Raw genomic sequence first — 17,714 nt, forward strand, 5'->3', positions numbered from 1 at the left:
GTGTAATTCTGTCAACAGTTGTTGACTTTTCACCAAGCTGCTTGCCTATTGTCATACAGCCCATCCCAGTCTTGTGCAGGTCTAAAATTTTGTCCATGGTCTCCTTAGACAGCTCTTTGCTCTTGGCCATAGTGGAGAGGTTAGAGTATGATTGCTTGAATCTGTGGACAGGTATATTGTATACAGGTAATGAGTTCAAACAGATGCAATTACTACAGGGAATGAGTGCTGAGTAGGTGGATGTCTTAAAGAAAAACTAACAGGTCTGTGAGAATTCTTGCTGTTTGGTGATCAAATACTGATTTCATGTGATAAAATGCAATTTAATTATTTAAAAATCATACAAGGTGATTTTCTGTTTTTTATTTATAGATTCTGTCTTCCACAGTTGAAGTGTACCTACGATAAAAATAACAGACCTCCTAATTGTTTGTAGGTGGGAAAACTTACACAATCAGCAGTGTATTACCGTATTTTACGGATTATAAGACGCACCCCAAATTGGGAGGAGAAAAATAAGAAGAAAAACTTTTTTTAATTAAATGGTGGTGCTTCTTATAATCCATGCGTATTATTGCTTACAGGGGGTGGTGACTGTGGTGAAGCGGGGTCCCAGGGTCGCTGCTGGAGGAGGCAAGATTGGAGCATTGCTGCAGGCTGTAGGCTGGGATGAGGGGATGTTTGGATGTGCACTGCTGCGGGTTGTCGGTGGTGCGGGGGGCTCTGCTGACATTTTGTGGAAGCCCAGAGCCCCTGCACTTACATGGTTTACTATGCGGTGGACTCTGGAAAAATGGCTGCTGGGAGTGGTGCATGCGCAAATGGAGATCTCAGCACAAAAAATCTCGGGAGATAAGATCTCAGCGCTGAGATCTCATTTCCCGAGATCTTGGTGTCAAGATATCCATCTGCACATGCGCTTCTCCGGGCAGGTATTTTACCGGTGTCCATTGCATAGTAAATCATGTAAGTTCGGGGGCTCTGGGCTTTCACAAAATGTTGTGGGGGCCCCGCATCACCATCAACCTGCAGTGGCACACATCCAAACACCCCCTCATCCCAGCCTGTGGCCAGTAGCAATGCTCCGCTCATGCATCATCCAGCAGCCACCCTGGGACCCTGCTCCACCTCGGCTGGTAAGGCATATTCACATTATAAGATGCACCCCCATTTTCCCCCCAAACTTGGGGGAAAAAGTGCATCTTATAATCTGAAAACTACGGTGAATACTTATTTTCCCCACTATACAGTGGGTACAGCAAGTATTCATACCCCTTTAAATTTTTCACTCTTTTTTTCACTGCAGCCATTTGGTAAATTCAAAAAAGTTCATTTTTTTCTCATTAATGTATACTCTGCACCCCATCTTGACTGAAAAAAACAGAAATGTAGTAATTTGTGCAAATTATTAAAAAAGAAAAATTGAAATATCACATGGTCATAAGTATTCAGACCCTTTCTTCAGTATTGAGTAGAAGCACCCTTTTAAGCTAGTAGAGCCATGAGTCTTCTTGGGAATGATGCAACAAGTTTTGCACACCTAGATTTTGGGATCTTCTGCCATTCTTCCTTGCAGATCCTCTCTAGTTCCATCAGGTTGGATGGTGAACCTTGGTGGACAGCCATTTTCAGTTCACTCCAGAGATGCTCAATTGGATTTTAGGTCAGGGCTCTGGCTGGGCCAGTCAAGAATGGTCACAGAGTTGTTCTTAAGCTACTCTTTGTTATTTTAGCTGTGTGCTTAGGGTCACTGTTTTGTTGGAAGGTGAACCTTTGGCCGAGTCTGAGGTCCAGAGCACTCTGGAAGAGGTTTTTATCCATGATATCTCTCTTTCCTTCAATGACAATCAGTCGTCCTGTCCCAGCAGCTGAAAAACACCCCCATAGCATGATGCTGCCACTATCATGTTTCACTGTTGAGATTGTATTGGGCAGGTGATGAGCAGTGCCTGGTTTTCTTCACACATACCGCTTAAAATTATCACAAAAAAGGTCTATCTTCACCTCATCAGACCAGAGAATCTTATTTTTCATAGTCTGGGAATCCTTCAGGTGTTTTTCAGGAAACTCTATGTGGGCTTTCATATGTCTTGCACTGAGGAGATGCTTCCGTCGGGCCACTCTTCCATAAAGGCCTGACTGGTGGAGGGCTGCAGTTATAGTTGTCTTTGTGGAACTTTCTCTCATCTCCCTACTGCATCTCTGGAGCTCAGCCACAGTGATCTTGGGGTTCTTCTTTACCTCTCTCACCAAGGCTCTCCTCCCACGATTGCTCAGCTTGGTTGGACGGTCAGGTCTAGGAAGACTGCAGGTGATCCCAAACATCTTCCATTTAAAGATCATGGAGGCCACTTTGCTCTTAGGAACCTTGAGTACTTCAGAAGCTCTGTTGTAACCTTGGCCAGATCTGTGCTTTGCCACAATTCTGTCTCTGATCTCCTTAGGCAGTTCCTTTAACCTCATGATTCTCATTTGGTCTGACATGCACTGTAAAATGTGAGGTCTTATGTAGACAAGTGTGTATGCAGCGCCCCAGAGTCCTGGTCATTGCAGTAATGTCATTCTTCCACCAGGGGGAGTGATGTTATGTCTGAAGGCAATAAAGAAGATCTCTTTACCAGGTGTCACAAACCACACAACACACTTCACACTCCAGTCCGCCAGGGGGAGCTATGCTCCTATCTATTAGGGCACTCTTCACAATTAGGTAAAACTGGTGGGCTGGATAGGAAGTTAGGCAGAAGCGAGCTGGGCTTCTCCCAGCAAGCGGCTATCTGAGCTCCACTCAGGTAGTGGGTCCCTGACAGGGGTGGGATCCTGTCAGAGGCCTAGACAGAAGGCCATGGAGCTGCGCCTGCCCCACGTGAAGCAGCATCCTAAGAAAGAGACATTGGAAGGGAATTGTATTGTAGCGAGTGAGAAACAAAGTCATAGCAAAAGGAGAGGAAACCAGAAGGACTTCTGCCCTGCAAAAGGCTGCCTCCTTTCTGAGGTGCAGGATCCGGTAGCCGGAACACCGAGGGAGTCATCGTCTCCAAGCCTGGCTCCAGAGACCGGCAGGACAGCTAGTTCCATATTAGTTGCCCGACCTTATACCCAGGAGGCACGGTGGCAACTGTGGAGGCCGGGGCGTGATAGAGTCCCTGTAAAAAGCCTCAGGCCATCAGTCATACGGGTTTGTCCTATCCTTACCATCAGAGGGACAGAGAGAGAGACATAACATCTAGAACACCAACATCAGTTGTGAGGACCTTACCGAGATGCACAGCAGGGAGGTACTACAACACCCAGGCGCTAGAGGAAGGCTACTGATTTCCACCTGGATAAGGGGACTCTGGATTTGCCTTCAGACTAGCCGGACTCTGCCTGCCCTGTGATCTGGTGCTCTGGACCGTGGATGCTGAAGCCTTCAGTAAAAAGGTAAAGAGACTACAACCTTGTGTCCTCATTCTTCACTGCGCCTCACACCATCTACCATCTACACTCTGGGAAGCCCTGGGGATACACTTCACCTGTGGGAAGGTATACCATCTAGTTGCCATCACATCACCCCAGCGGACCCCTAAGCAGCGTCGGTCACCCTGACCGAATACCACAGGTGGCGTCACGAACATTATCCCTTTAAAGACCTTTCCCCCAATTTACAACGGATGTCCCGAGGGCCATGGACCAGGTCAGCCACTGTGACATCCCCCTTGAGAACCGAAGAACCCGGTACCAAGTAACCCATAGCCCTACTGGGGGCGCTCCATGTGCCTTTCCAAATCAAGCCCTATCAGATTAAATTTAACACAGCTGGAATCCAATGAAGGAGTAGAACCATCTCAAGGAGGATCACAAGGAAATGGACAGCATGGGACCTAAATATGAGAGTCAAACAATGGGTCTGAATACTTATGACCATGACCATGCGATATTATAGTTTTGTTTTTTTTAATAAATTTGCAAAATTTCTACATTTCTGTTTTTTCCAGTCAACATGGGGCACGTAAATGTGAAAAAAATGAACTTCAAAAAATTATTTTTTTTGAATTTGCCAAATGGCTGCCTTGAAACAAAGAGTGATAAATTTAAAGGGAACCTGTCACCCCGTTTTTTCAGTATGAGATAAAAATACCATTAAATAGGGCCTGAGCTGTGTGTTACAATAGTGTATTTTGTGTACCCTGAATCCCCACCTATGCTGCCGAAATACCTTACCAAAGTCGCCATTTTCGCCTGTCAATCCAGGTGGTCAGGTCAAATGGGCATGGTGACATCGCTATTTCTTCCCCCAGATCTTGCTTATTTTTCCATTGGTGGCATAGTGGTTTGCGCATGCCCAACTGCCGAATCCACAAGGCAGGTGAAGATAAAGAGCACGATCTGCCCTATTCCCCTGGTTATCGGTGAGGGAGGCCATCTTCCTGAGGCCACGCATGCGCAGATGGAGTGCTCTGCTGCCCGGGGCTTCAGGAAAATGGCCGCGGGATGCCGCGCGTGTGCAGATGGAGATCGCTGCGGCCATTTTTCTGAAGCCGAGTGTTGTGAATTCTGCTTTTAGGCTCCCTCCGGTGGTTGTAGGTGGTAATGCGGTTGCCCCTGAGTTGCAGTCCTGGTCAGGTGTATCTGCTGATTGCAGTTCTGACTGGGGTATTTAGGCGTGCAGGATTCATTAGTCCTTGCCAGTTGTCAATTGTTGTTGGGAGGTGTAGGACCTCTGCCTGGTTCCTCCTGCCTTTCGGACAAATCTGCAAAGATAAGTGTCTGTTTTTTTTTTCCTGTGGCACACATGTTGTGTGCTTCACAATTCAGTGCTATTCTTTGTGTTTTCTTGTCCAGCTTAGATTGTGTCAGTATTTTCTCAGTCTTGTTGGATTCTCTGGAGTGGCAGATATACATTCCATGTCTTTAGTTAGATTGTGGAACTTTTTGTATTATCTGCTGTGGATATTTTTGGAAGGGTTTTAATACTGACCGCCTAGTAATCTGTCCTATCCTTTCCTATTTAGCTAGAGTGGCCTCTTTTGCTAAATCCTGTTTTCTACCTGCGTGTGTCTATTCTTCTCCTACTCACAGTCATTATTCGTGGGGGGCTGCCTATTCTTTGGGGGTCTGCTCTGAGGCAAGGTAGCATTCCTATTTCCATCTATAGGGGTATTTAGTCCTCCGGCTGTGTCGAGGTGTCTAGGGTATGTTAGGCACACCCCACGGCTACTTCTAGTTGCAGTGTTAGTTCAGGATTTGCGGTCAGTACAGGTTCCACCGACTCCAGAGAAAGTTTCATGCGGCTCCAAGGTCACCAGATCATAACAGCCGAGTTCGCATCTCGGCTTCAGAAAAATGGCCGCCGCGATCTCCATCTGCGCACGTGCGGCATCCCGCAGCCATTTTCCTGAAGCCCCGGGCAGCACAGCAGTCCATCTGCACATGCGCAGCCTCAGGAAGATGGCCGCCCCCACCGATAACCAGGGGAATAGCGCAGATCGTGCTCTTTTTCTTCACCTGCGCTGTGGATTCGGCAGTTGGGCATGCACAAACCACTACGCCACCAACGGAAAAATAAGCAACATCTGGGGGAAGAAACAGTGATGTCACCACGCCCATTTGACCTGACCACCTGGATTGACAGGCGAAAACAGCGACTTTGGTAAGGTATTTCGGCAGCATAGGTGGGGAATCAGGGTACACAAAATACACTATTGTAACACACAGCTCAGGCCCTAGTTAACGGTATTTTTATCTCATACTGAAAAAACGGGGTGACAGGTTCCCTTTAAAGGGGTCTTTATACTTTCCGTATCCACTGTATATATCAAAGGTCATGAAGGGGTTAATGAACCTGGCCCCAGTGTCTAAATGTCAGAATGCAGAAAAGTTAACTTAATTTTAAGAAGTTTATTTAACTCATGGAAAATAGGTATAACAGGGTGCACAGCTGTAAATTATTTGCCTGCTTAACTGTATAGTTGCAAAGTATTATACCTTCAAATAGAAAAGTCTTTGGTGAACCTTGAGAGTTATGTAGGATCTCCTGGCAACCTATTGTACATTTTTTCTTCGCTAAATTTCTAGAACTTGTTTGAAATAAATACATTATTCTTAGATTAATATTAAATATTGCTTATGCATTGCTGATGTATTTGACTAATGCACATTTAAGTAATTCTGGCACATACATGTGACATACTGTTTTTTATTTAAATCTTGCTCTCTTGTTTTTTCCACAAGTTTTATACTTTTTTGTTGCGCATATATTTGAAACAAGAAAATAGCTAATTTTGGCCAAATGTAATGCGAAGATCACCAAATTCTAAGATTCAAATGCAAATCATATAAGAATTTTTGTGTTAGAATAGTTATGTACTTTCCTAGTCTACTATTCTAAAAGTATAAGCCTATGAATATGGAAATAAGAAACACAAGACAGAAAGACATAGATATAAAAAGAAGTTAAGAGCAGTAAACAGTGAATACTTGGACAACTGGAAAACAAGAAAACTGAATTCTATCACTTCTAATTAATTAACTACAGTTGCAAAACTGCTCTCTTATTACAGTCCAATAGGCATCTCTGGTCTTGATTCGGCGCCTCTTAATTTCTTGCCATCGCCGTCCTCCTTCTTTCTTCATGTGGATGACACATTGTTACGCTCACGCCCAGGTTGAGTGACACAAGCAAGGGATTGTGGCCCCACTGTGCCACAAATCAGACTACCATGGAAGGGGCATGACTAAGCAGCTACCTTGGTGTTCACTGGAGCCTCTGATGGTGAGGTCAGGCTTGTGCGGTAGCTGCCACACAGTCAACAAATCCCATAAAACGTATATCTTTATTAAATATATATTAAAATAATCAACATGTGTGTGACATGTATGCCGCAACATTATTACTGTTATTCACTGCAGGGCAGTGTCTGGCTGCGGCAGCTGATCCCACTGAGGGACTAAATACTAATAACAAGTGCAGGCATGTGCAGACGGGTACGACTGGTACTCTGATGGGCACAGCTGGTACTCTGGAAGCCAAGCGGGCACGGCTGGACCTCTAGGCAGGAAGGCAGACACAGCTGGCACTCTGACAGGCAGGCTGGCACATCTGGCACTTTGGCAGGCAGGTGGGCATGGCTGGCACTCTGGCAGGCAGGTGGACACAACGAGCACTCTGGCAAGTGGGCACTCTGGCAGGCAGGTGGGCACGGAACACACTGAAGGAATCGGAATGGTAATGGGTAGGGCAGGAACACAGGCAGGTACAAGTAGGGAACAGATAAGAGACTGTTCACACTGGAGGAGCAGGAAATGTTATGAACTAGTTCAGACTGGAGGGACAGAATCTGCTTCAGGAGACACAGGAACACAGGCAGGAATCAGTAGGATAAGGGAACAGGGAGGAACTAGTACAGACTGGAGGGACAGGACGCGGGATGCAGAGTAGAACTGCAGGAGGCGGAGAAGAGCAGAACCACAGGAGGTGGAGCAAAGAGCAGAGCGGCAGTAGGTGGAGCAAAGAGCAGAGCCGCAGGAGGCAGAGCAAAGAGCAGAGCCATAGGAGGCAGTACAAAGGGCAGAGCCGCAGGAGGTGGAGCAAAGGGCAGAGCCACACGAGGCAGAGCAAAGGGCAGAGCTGCAGGATATGGAGCAGAGGGCAGAGCCACAGGATGTGGAGCAAAGGGCAGAGCCACAGGATGCGGAGCAAAGAGCAGAAGGAGTGAACACAAGGAAACACACAGCAGGATAGGAAGGTCTACAGAAAGGGATACAAAGGGACACAGGTATAGGACTTAGTTCAGACAGGGTCATTTACAGGAACAAGGATTCAGACCAGGGTATGCAGCCCCCTGGGAAGGCAGAAACAAGAGACACAGGATACAGGCGCAGGACAGGTTAAGAAGCCGCTCTGGGTGGCAGAGAAAAGAGAAATAGCAGGACATGACCAGGTAACTTGGTAGCCAAAGACAGACTGACAGAGTTTGTTTCTCAGGCATCTCCCTAGGGGTGGAAATGCTTTAAGTACCTGATACCTCTTGGCAATTGGCAGGGGAAACCTTAGGAAAGTGCACACAGTCTCTATAAGAAACAGGAAGTGCCTGGGCTGCCGCCCTAAGCATACAGCCAGGAAGTATACAGCAAGCAAGGACATGAGGCTCAGAGCATGGAGCCAGCAGAGGACAGAACTCACAGCATGGCCTGGAGTGGTAAGTAAGAGGGAAGGTGGGAAGCCATGCAGTGATGCTGGCATGGATGGTACACACATCTTCCATCACACTCCTGTGCAGGCATACTTCTCTTTGCCCTACTGAAGGCAGGGCAAAGTAATGTACTGTGCATGGTCTTGCTCTCTTTGGCAGTTCTCCATGCATTATTATTATTATTTATTAATATAACGTCATTTATTCCATGGTGCTTTACATGTGAGGAGGGGTATACATAATAAAAACAATTACAGTAATCTTAAACAATACATGTCACGACTGGTACAAGAGGAGAGAGGACCCTGCCCGTGAGGGCTCACAATCTACAAGGGATGGGTGAGGATACAATAGGCGAGGGCAGAGCTGATTGTGCAGTGGTTTGGTGGATCGGTGGTTACTGCAGGTTGCAGGCTTGTCAGAAGAGCTAGGTCTTCAGGTTCTTTTTGAAGGTTTCCACGGTAAGTGAGAGTCTGATATGTTGTGGTAGAGAGTTCCAGAGTAGGGGTGATGCATGGGAGAATTCTTGTATGCGATTGTGGGAAGAGGAGATAAGAGTGGAGTAGAGAAGGAAATCTTGTGAGGATTGGAGGTTACATGCAGGTAAGTACTGAGAGACGAGGTCACAGATATATGGAGGACCCAGGTTGTGGATGGCTTTGTATGACATGGTTAGGGTTTTGAACTGGTGTCTTTGGGTAATGGGGAGCCAGTGCAGGGATTGACAGAGGGGAGAGGCTGGGAAATAATGAGGGGACAGGTGGATTAGTCAGACAGCAGAGTTTAGAATAGATTGAAGGGGTGCAAGAATGTTAGAGGGGAGGCCACAGAGAAGGAGGTTGTAGTAATCAAGTCAGGAGATGATGAGGGCATGGACTAGAGTTTCTGCATATTCTTGGCTGAGAAATGTATGGATCCGGGAAATATTTTTGAGTTGAAGTTGGCAGGAAGTGGAAAGGACTTGGATATGTGGTTAGAAGGAGAGATCAAGGATTACCCCAAGGCAGCGAGCTTGTGGGGCTGGGGAGAGTGAGCAGCCATTAACTTTAATAGATAGATCCATTGGGAGGGTTGAGTGAGATGGGGTAAAGATGATGAAATTTGTTTGGTCCATATTAAGTTTTAGAAATCTAGCAGAGAATAAGGATGAAATAGCAGACAGAATTTGTGGGATTTTGGTTAGTTGGGGGGGTGATATCTGGTCCATAACTATAGATCTGTGTGTCATCAGCATAGAGGTGATACTGAAAGCCATGTGATTCTATGAGCTATCCCAGGCCAAAGGTGTAAATGGAGAAGAGCAGGGGCCCTAGTACTGAACCTTGCAGGACTCGGAAACATAGGGGGCGAGGTGAGGAGGTGGTGTATGAGTGGGAGACGCTGAATGTCCGGTCTGTTAGGTATGACGAGATCCAAGATAGGGCCAAGTCAGTGATGCCAAGAGATGAGAGGGTCTGTAGTAATAGGGAATGGTCCACTGTGTCAAAGGCTGAGGACACGAGAAGTAGGACAGAGTAATAACATAGTAACACAGTAACATATTTAGCAAGGCTGAAAAAAGACATTTATCCATTAAGTTCAGCCTATATTCCGTCAGAATAAATTCCCAGATCTACGTCCTTCTAAAGACCCTAATAACTGTAAACTGTAAGATACAATATTGTTACACTCCAGGAAGACATCCAGGCCTCTCTTGAACCCCTTGACTGAGTTAGCCGTCACCACCTCCTCTGGCAAGGAATTCCAGATTCTCTCTGTCACTTGGCTTTGGTGGTTAATAGGTCATTGGTGACTTTAGTTAGGGCAGTTTCAGAAGAGTGATGCGGCCTTGAGCCAGATTGCAAGCGGTCAAAGAGGGAGCGAGAAGAGAGGTGTGAGGACAGTTCCAGATGGACGTGTTGATCCTGTAATTTTGAGGCATAGCAGAAAAATGACATGATGCAATAGCTAGAGGATGGGTCAAGAGAGGGTTGTTTGAGGATAGGTGTGATTGAGGCATGTTTAAAGCTTGTGGGGAAAACACCTGTTGTTAATGATAGGTTGAAGAGATGAGTTAGGGATGGGATGAAGACTATGGTGAGGTTTGGGATAAAGTGGGATGGGATCAAGTCAAGTGCACAGGTGGTGTAATGTGATTTTGAGAGTAGAGTGGAGAGTCGATCTTCTGTAATGTTGGAGAAGTTGGTTTTGGAGGAGGAGGGCTGAGCGGTTAGGAGGAAGAGCTCTGGGGCTTGTCGACCAAAACTGTCTCTGATGTTATCAATCATGCATGTGCATTATAGTACTTTGCTCTGCACTCAGCAGGGCAGAGAAAAGTAAGCCTGTGCAGGAGCTCAATGGAGGACACTCTGAGGATGACATGACATATCATCCACAAGAACCAAGTTGGAGGATGGTGATTGTAAGAAGAGAGGAGGTGCCAGACCAAGACCAGCGATGCCCATTGTGCAAGACAATGCTATAGGTAAGTATAAAAAAAGCTGTTTTTTTCTGTTATACAGAGCACATTGGGACATATACTGTATACAGCATTCTAGAATGTGGTAAAAGAGGATTTAAAGGTTCTGATCCTACTTTATATGGGAAAAACCTGGTGACAGGTTCCCTTTAATAGCCTTTTTAAACAGGCAGACCAAAGTAAACAATGCACTCTGAGTGATCTATGCTAAATCAGCTCAGTGAACATAGGCTGCCATGGTTCTTGGCAATCTGAGTCCTGTTTACACAGGATAATGCACCAACAAGAAAAAAATTTTCATTACACCTCGTAAATGAGTGTTTGCATTCAGATGCCATACTTTTGTATTCAAACCGCTTTATCTCAGAAACTTTGACTGAATTATTTAGATATGGAAAGACTCTCTATAAAAATAGAATAAAATAAAAATTTACTTTTTCACTTATGAAGTTATGCTATTTATTAAGTTTAATTAGGTTTAGCTAATTAGATGCAAGAACGCTTTTATATTGAACAGTTTTTTTAAAGACTTCGTATTTAGCTAAAAAAAAAAAAGAATACACTAAAATAATGTGATTTGGAAGATACGTTTAAGGACATTTCAGAAAATGTAAATGTAATGTAAATCTGCTGTCAAAATATACTGGAATACTAAGTGCATGAAACTAAAACAAAATACAAAGTCTAGCCAAGGGTGTGTTATACAGTATACCTGATTGATGGAAAATATTCAGTGCAGCTAAATTGTGTCTTTTATATGAAAAATGTAGGACTCTGACCATCTGCACTTACCGTATTTTTCAGATGATATGACTCACTTTTTTCACAAAAATGTTTTTGGGAAAATGGGAGTGTGTCTTATAGTCGTAATATACTTACAAAATACTGTGGCTGTGGTTCCGGTCCAATGCTGCAGTGCGATGCAGCCTCCCTTCTCAGACTGGTGTGGCGGTCGGACTCTGCGATGCAGCCGTCGTGCTCTGTGGTGCGTCGGTGGTGCAGGAGGGCTACGCTGGATTTTCTGAAAGCCCAGAGACCTACGCAGATCCATTGCTGCAATGTGGTGGCCTCTGGGAGACGAGATCTCAGGACGATCAAGTTGCCGAGATCTCAATCTGAGCATGCACCGCCCCTGCTGCCATTTTCCCAGAAGCCACTGCATTGCAGCAATGGATCTGCAGGAGCCTCCGGGCTTTCACAAAATGCCGGCGGAGCCCCGTCGCAGCACTGGGCATCACCGCTGCACCTATCGCAAAATGCCGGCAGAGCCCCGCCGCACCACAGAGCACCACCACTGAACCTGTGGCAAAATAAAGGCGGATTAACCCTGAACCCCAGAGAACCACCTTCGCACCAGCCTGGGATGGGATTCACCAGAGGCCACCACACCAGTCTGGACCACCGAACAACCCCTGTAACCACACTCCCCTCTGACCACTCCTCCATCTGTGCTGATCACTCCCCCCTGGTAAGCTGAATTCAGACTGTAAGACGGACCCCCATTGGACACATTTTTTTTCCCCTATTTTCCTTCTAAAAATTTGGGGTGTGTCTTATGGTCCGGTTCATCTTATAGTCCGAAAAATACAGTATTCTCTGACAAATTTTGCTGCAAAAGAGCTTCCATCACTGATTTGAGGAAAATTCAGATTCTGCATGGTGGGCTGCTGGAAAAACCATCAACAAGTATTTCTTAGAAGTATTGAGGAATCAGCAAGCACAGCATTTCCTTTTTTCTTACCTAGAAAAGTTTTACTGCTATAAGTTGAGATGTAATATAGCAAAGATCTGTAGTTACTTATTGAGCTGTAGGGGTCAAACCTTTGGAACCCCCTTTCAATCCTCAGAATGAAAGGGCCATACCATTAGATAAGAGCTGCTGCTCTTTCATAGATTTTTCCTGCAAAGTCATGCTGCTGGCCACCCACTGTACTGGGAATTACAATGCCCTGCTCATTTAAATAGAGCTGTGTTGTAGTTCCTTGCACATTGGTTTGTCTTGAGAATATCTTTTGCAAAATGACTGCTCATGGGACATTTGTAAATTAGATTTTTAGTTTTAAGGCAGTAAGGGCCTGAAGAAAGTACCCTCGTTGATTAAAACTTTATGACATATTGTAATGTCCACACAACTGAAAAAAAGATATCAAATATCCAATTAAATATAAAAGTGTAAGTATAGATGATAAAAGTATGTTTAATATATACTAACTAAAAAGGTTACATTTGCTATCCACCATAGGCTCATGCAGTGTAAATGCAAACTCAACTATATCACTCTCTGCAAGTCCAATCTTTCTCCTCTTTGTTGACTGGCTGCAGTGGTGACATCATGATTAGAGTGCATGTGATAGCTGCAGCCAGACACTGCACTCAACAGCCTAGTGCTGTCTACATTGGCTTAACTGACGAGTCCAGAGATTGGCTGCAGCAGTCATGTTTTCGGTAGTCCTGATGTCATCACTACTGCGGCCTGTCAACAAAGTGAAAAGACATCACTGGACCTGCAAAGGGTTGAGTTTGTTATTTTTACACTGTTTAAGTATAGAAAAAAAAATATTGAAATCCCATTAACAATTTGATCAAAATATAGTCACACAGTGTCATGTCACAATGAGTTTAAGCAGACCATGGTGACCACTAGTGCCAAAGCACAACAATCTCAAAAGGAATGACCCAATGGCAGTTCCACTGATAGACATTGCCCCCTTGGCTTCAGGTATCACAATCCCACAAACACAGTACATGAGTACAAAAGGACAGATAAAAAATGAGGTGACAGATCATAAAAACTAATTACAGTACCATATATTAATTTTGCCTAGTAGCAATAGATTAATATATAACATGCTAGCCATGTAATTTCTTTAGAGTTGTGTTGCCTATTCTAATTATTGAGAAGGGCTCATTGTTCACCCAAAACATAGCACACTATGTAATGGTAATAAATCCACACTTTATCAATTCTTCAAAGACCCTAGCGCTGTACTCTTCTTCATATTTTTTGCATTACTTTCAAGAAAATATTCCACCCTTTTAGCAATGCGCACAGGGCATTTTGGTTGATATCAGATGAAGTCACCATCATATGATTGCCTTCCTTTGTATTATAAGATACAGCTTAAGAAAAAACAGGTAGAGAGAACACTTACATTCACTTGTATGGGTGAATTTGTGCCATTTTGGTGAATTTTCTGTTTAAAAAAATGTGAAATCAGTTTTGTATAATTTGCAAAAATATCATAATTAAGAAAGAAATTGGTGTCATTACTGTCATGCAAGTCAGCAAATGTTATTATTTTTTTTAAATTTAAGAATTAGTAAAGAAAGTTACACTTTACATAGAAATTGATGTAAAAATAGTGATGTAATGTTAGCTACCATATAACTTGATGGGAATATCATATGCAGCAGCAAATTTATCATGTCACTGTACTATTACTAAGGTAAATGGACCAATAACCCTTTTTATATATAAAATTGCATTTAGAAAATGTAGTCTTAAAAATTGAACTGATCATTTTATGCAGAATCATTGGTTATATTGCTGCATATTTGTTTATATACACTGTAGTTGTGTGAGGATAAACTTTTTATAAAAAAATTTTCTCTACCCAAAAGTAACAATTTCATAAAAACTGTTGCAATATTTTCAGCGTTTAGTTTTACCGCATATACATCACTTCCTTCAAAACATTGACATATCTAACACTATCAACAGTCACTGAAGTTTTTATTGAATATTTAAAGGTGTTTTCCAAGAATATTTAATTTCTTTTTACTTTGGGTCTAGGAATGAACAGACAAATAGCTGCTAACTACCTGCCTATTCTACCCTGTGCTGACCAGCCAGAAATTCTGCTATCTCACATTAGCAGAGCAGCTCTTCCTCTTCTAAGTTGCTCAGCTAATGAGATTTGACTGCCAAAGTCATGCTGATTTACAGCTGGTGGGAAGCCGGTTGTCAACCAGCATGTTTTCAATCCCTCCCCTTTGGATCTGTGAAGTGTTGTGTGCCCTCTCCCTCGGCCACTAACTTACATGTCTGTGCACTAAATCTAGAAAGTGCACAAAAAATGTCAAAATGTTTCTGTGTCTCAGGGGAATGGAAATTTCCTCCTTTTTTTTCTTTCTATGAGACAATTGGTTGGGTCAAGAGCCTCATTACTCTACCCTGTCTGCTGTTGGACAAATGTGGTTAACCCGTGCCACTTGGATAAGCATCTCCTTCAAATTTGAGAAAGAATGAACAGAGTAGTGAGAAGTAACACCTTGGTCTTTTGCAGGATTAGTTCAAATACAGTTGGATACAGGATTCTGCAGACTAACAAAGAGTAATGCAAACTGTATGTCTTGATTATTTTAAATATTAAATTTTAAGTTTAGTGTTTTATTTAGGGTGTTAGTCTTTGTGAGATAACCTGTTAATACCATTTACTGATAATTTAACTAAGAAATAGCTACTAAATGTGATGCTGAGTCACTTCTTATGACAGGCTCCACAATTGTGTAGGCTCCACAATCATGGGGAAGACTGCTGACTTGACAGATATCCAGAAGGCACTCATTTACACACTTCACAAGCTGGGTAAGCCACAAAAGGTCATTGCTAAAGAATCTGGCTGTTCAGAGTGATATATCCAGGCATATTAATGGAAAGTTGAGTGGAAGGAAAAAGTGTGGTAGTAAAAGGTGCACAAGAAACCGGGATAACAGCAGCCTTGAAATGATTGTTAAGAAAAGGCCATTCAAATATTTTGGGAGATTCACAAGGAGTGGACTTCTGCTGGAGTTTTTGCTTCAAGAGCCACCACACAAGGATGTATCCACGACATGGGCTACAAGTGTTGAATTCCTTGAGTCAATCCACTCATGACCAATAGATAATGCCAGAAGCGTCTTACCTGGTCCAAGGAGAAAAAAACTGAACTGTTGCTCAGTGGTCCAATATGTTGTTTTCAGATGAAAGTAAATATTGCATTTCATTTGGAAATCAGGGTCCTAGAGTCTGAAGGAAGAGTGGAGAGGCCACAATCCAAGCTGCTTGAGGTCTAGTGTGAAGTTTCCATAATCAGTGATGGTTTGAGGAGCCATGTCATCTGCTGGTGTAGGTCCACTGTGTTTTATTAAGAACAAAGTCAGCGCAGCCATCTACCAGGAAATTTTAGAGCACTTCATGCTTCTCTCTGCCGACAAGCTTTTTGGAGATGGAAATTTCATTCTCCAGCAGGACTTGACACCAGTCCACACTGCCAATAGTACCAATACCCGATTTAAAAACAACAGTATCACTGTGCTTGATTGGCCAGCAAACTCACCTGAGCTTAAACCCATAGATAATCTGTGGGGTATTATGAAGAGGAAGATGAGAGACACCAGACCCAACAATGCAGATGAGCTGAAGGCTGCTATTAAAGCAACCCAGGCTTCCATAACGCCTCAGCAGTGCCACAGGCTGATCGCCTCCTTGCCATGCTGCATTGATGCAGTAATTGATGCAGAATGAGCCCCAATCAAGTATTGAGTGCATTTACTGAACATACTTTTCAGTAGGCTAACAATTCGGATTTTAAAATAATTTTTCAAGCTGGTGTTAAAAAGCATTCTAATTTACTGAGATAATTACTTTTGGGTTTTCATTGGCTGTAAAGCCATAATTATCAACATTAACAGAAATGAACACTTGAAATAGATCACTCTGTTTGTAATGACTCTATATAATATATGAGATTCACTTTTTGTATTGAAGAACTGAAATAAATTTACTTTTTGATGATATTCAAATTTTTTGAGAACTGCTTGTAGGTCGGGGATGAGTGTAAGTGGTAAAATATTTTTAACCATAATTTTGTTTAGTTCTCAGAAATCGAGGCAAGAACGGTGACCGCGATCTTTCTTTTTGATCAAGATAAATCTGGTAGCTACAGGGGAGGAGGAAGGACTGATATGACCTTTCTGTTATCTTTCGTTAACATATTATTTTATGGTGGCCCTTTTAAGGTATCTTCACACTAAGCGACGCTGCAGCGATACAGACAACGATGCCGATCGCTGCAGGGTCGCTGTTTAGTCGCTGTGTGGTCGCTGGAGAGCTGTCACACAGACGGCTCTCCAGTGACCAACGATGCCGAAGTCCCCTGGTAACCAGGGTAAACATCGGGTTACTAAGCGCAGGGCCGCGCTTAGTAACCCGATGTTTACCCTGGTTACCAGCGTAAATGTAAAAAAAAAAAAACACATACTCACATTCCGGTGCCCGGCGTCCACTTCCCTGCACTCCTCCTGCATCCTGTGTCTGCACTGTGTGAGCACCGGCAGTACAGAGCACAGCGGTGACTTCACCGCTGTGCTCTGCTTTTACTTTCCGGCCGGCACTCACAGTCAGTGCGGGAAGCAGACGGCGAAGGACGTGTGACAGACAGCAGAAGGTGAGTATGTACTGTTTGTTTTTTTTACTTTTACAATGGTAACCAGGGTAAATATCGGGTTACTAAGCGCGGCCCTGCACTTAGTAACCCGATATTTACCCTGGTTACCATTGTAAAACATTGCTGACATCGTTGCTTTTGCTGTCAAACACAACGATACACGCCGATCTGACGACCAAATAAAGTTCTGAACTTTCAGCAATGACCAGCGATATCACAGCAGGATCCAGATCGCTGCTGCGTGTCAAACACAACGATATCGCTATCCAGGATGCTGCAACGTCACGGATCGCTATCGTTATCATTGCAAAGTCGCTTAATGTGAAGGTACCTTTAGGCCCAGTCAAATTGTGAAAGTGAGCTTTAGGTAATTTGGCATTAGGGACAAGATCAATAACACAATCATAATGATGATGGAAAGGTAGTATCTCCATCTCTTTTTCAGAGAACACATCTCCGATGACACTTCAGAATAGCAGAGCATATTTGTAGAGATTTTAGACATTTCTTGTAACAATTAGGTCTCCATTTAACAATCTCCTTCTGACACCAATCAATAACAAGATTATGAATATGCAGCCATAGAAGCCCCAGGACCAACCCAACAGTTAACTTATCCAAAACAAAATGTCATGATACTAGTGGATACAACTGGAC

This window comes from Ranitomeya variabilis, chromosome 2 (assembly GCF_051348905.1).
Source record: "Ranitomeya variabilis isolate aRanVar5 chromosome 2, aRanVar5.hap1, whole genome shotgun sequence".
Taxonomy (NCBI): domain Eukaryota; kingdom Metazoa; phylum Chordata; class Amphibia; order Anura; family Dendrobatidae; genus Ranitomeya; species Ranitomeya variabilis.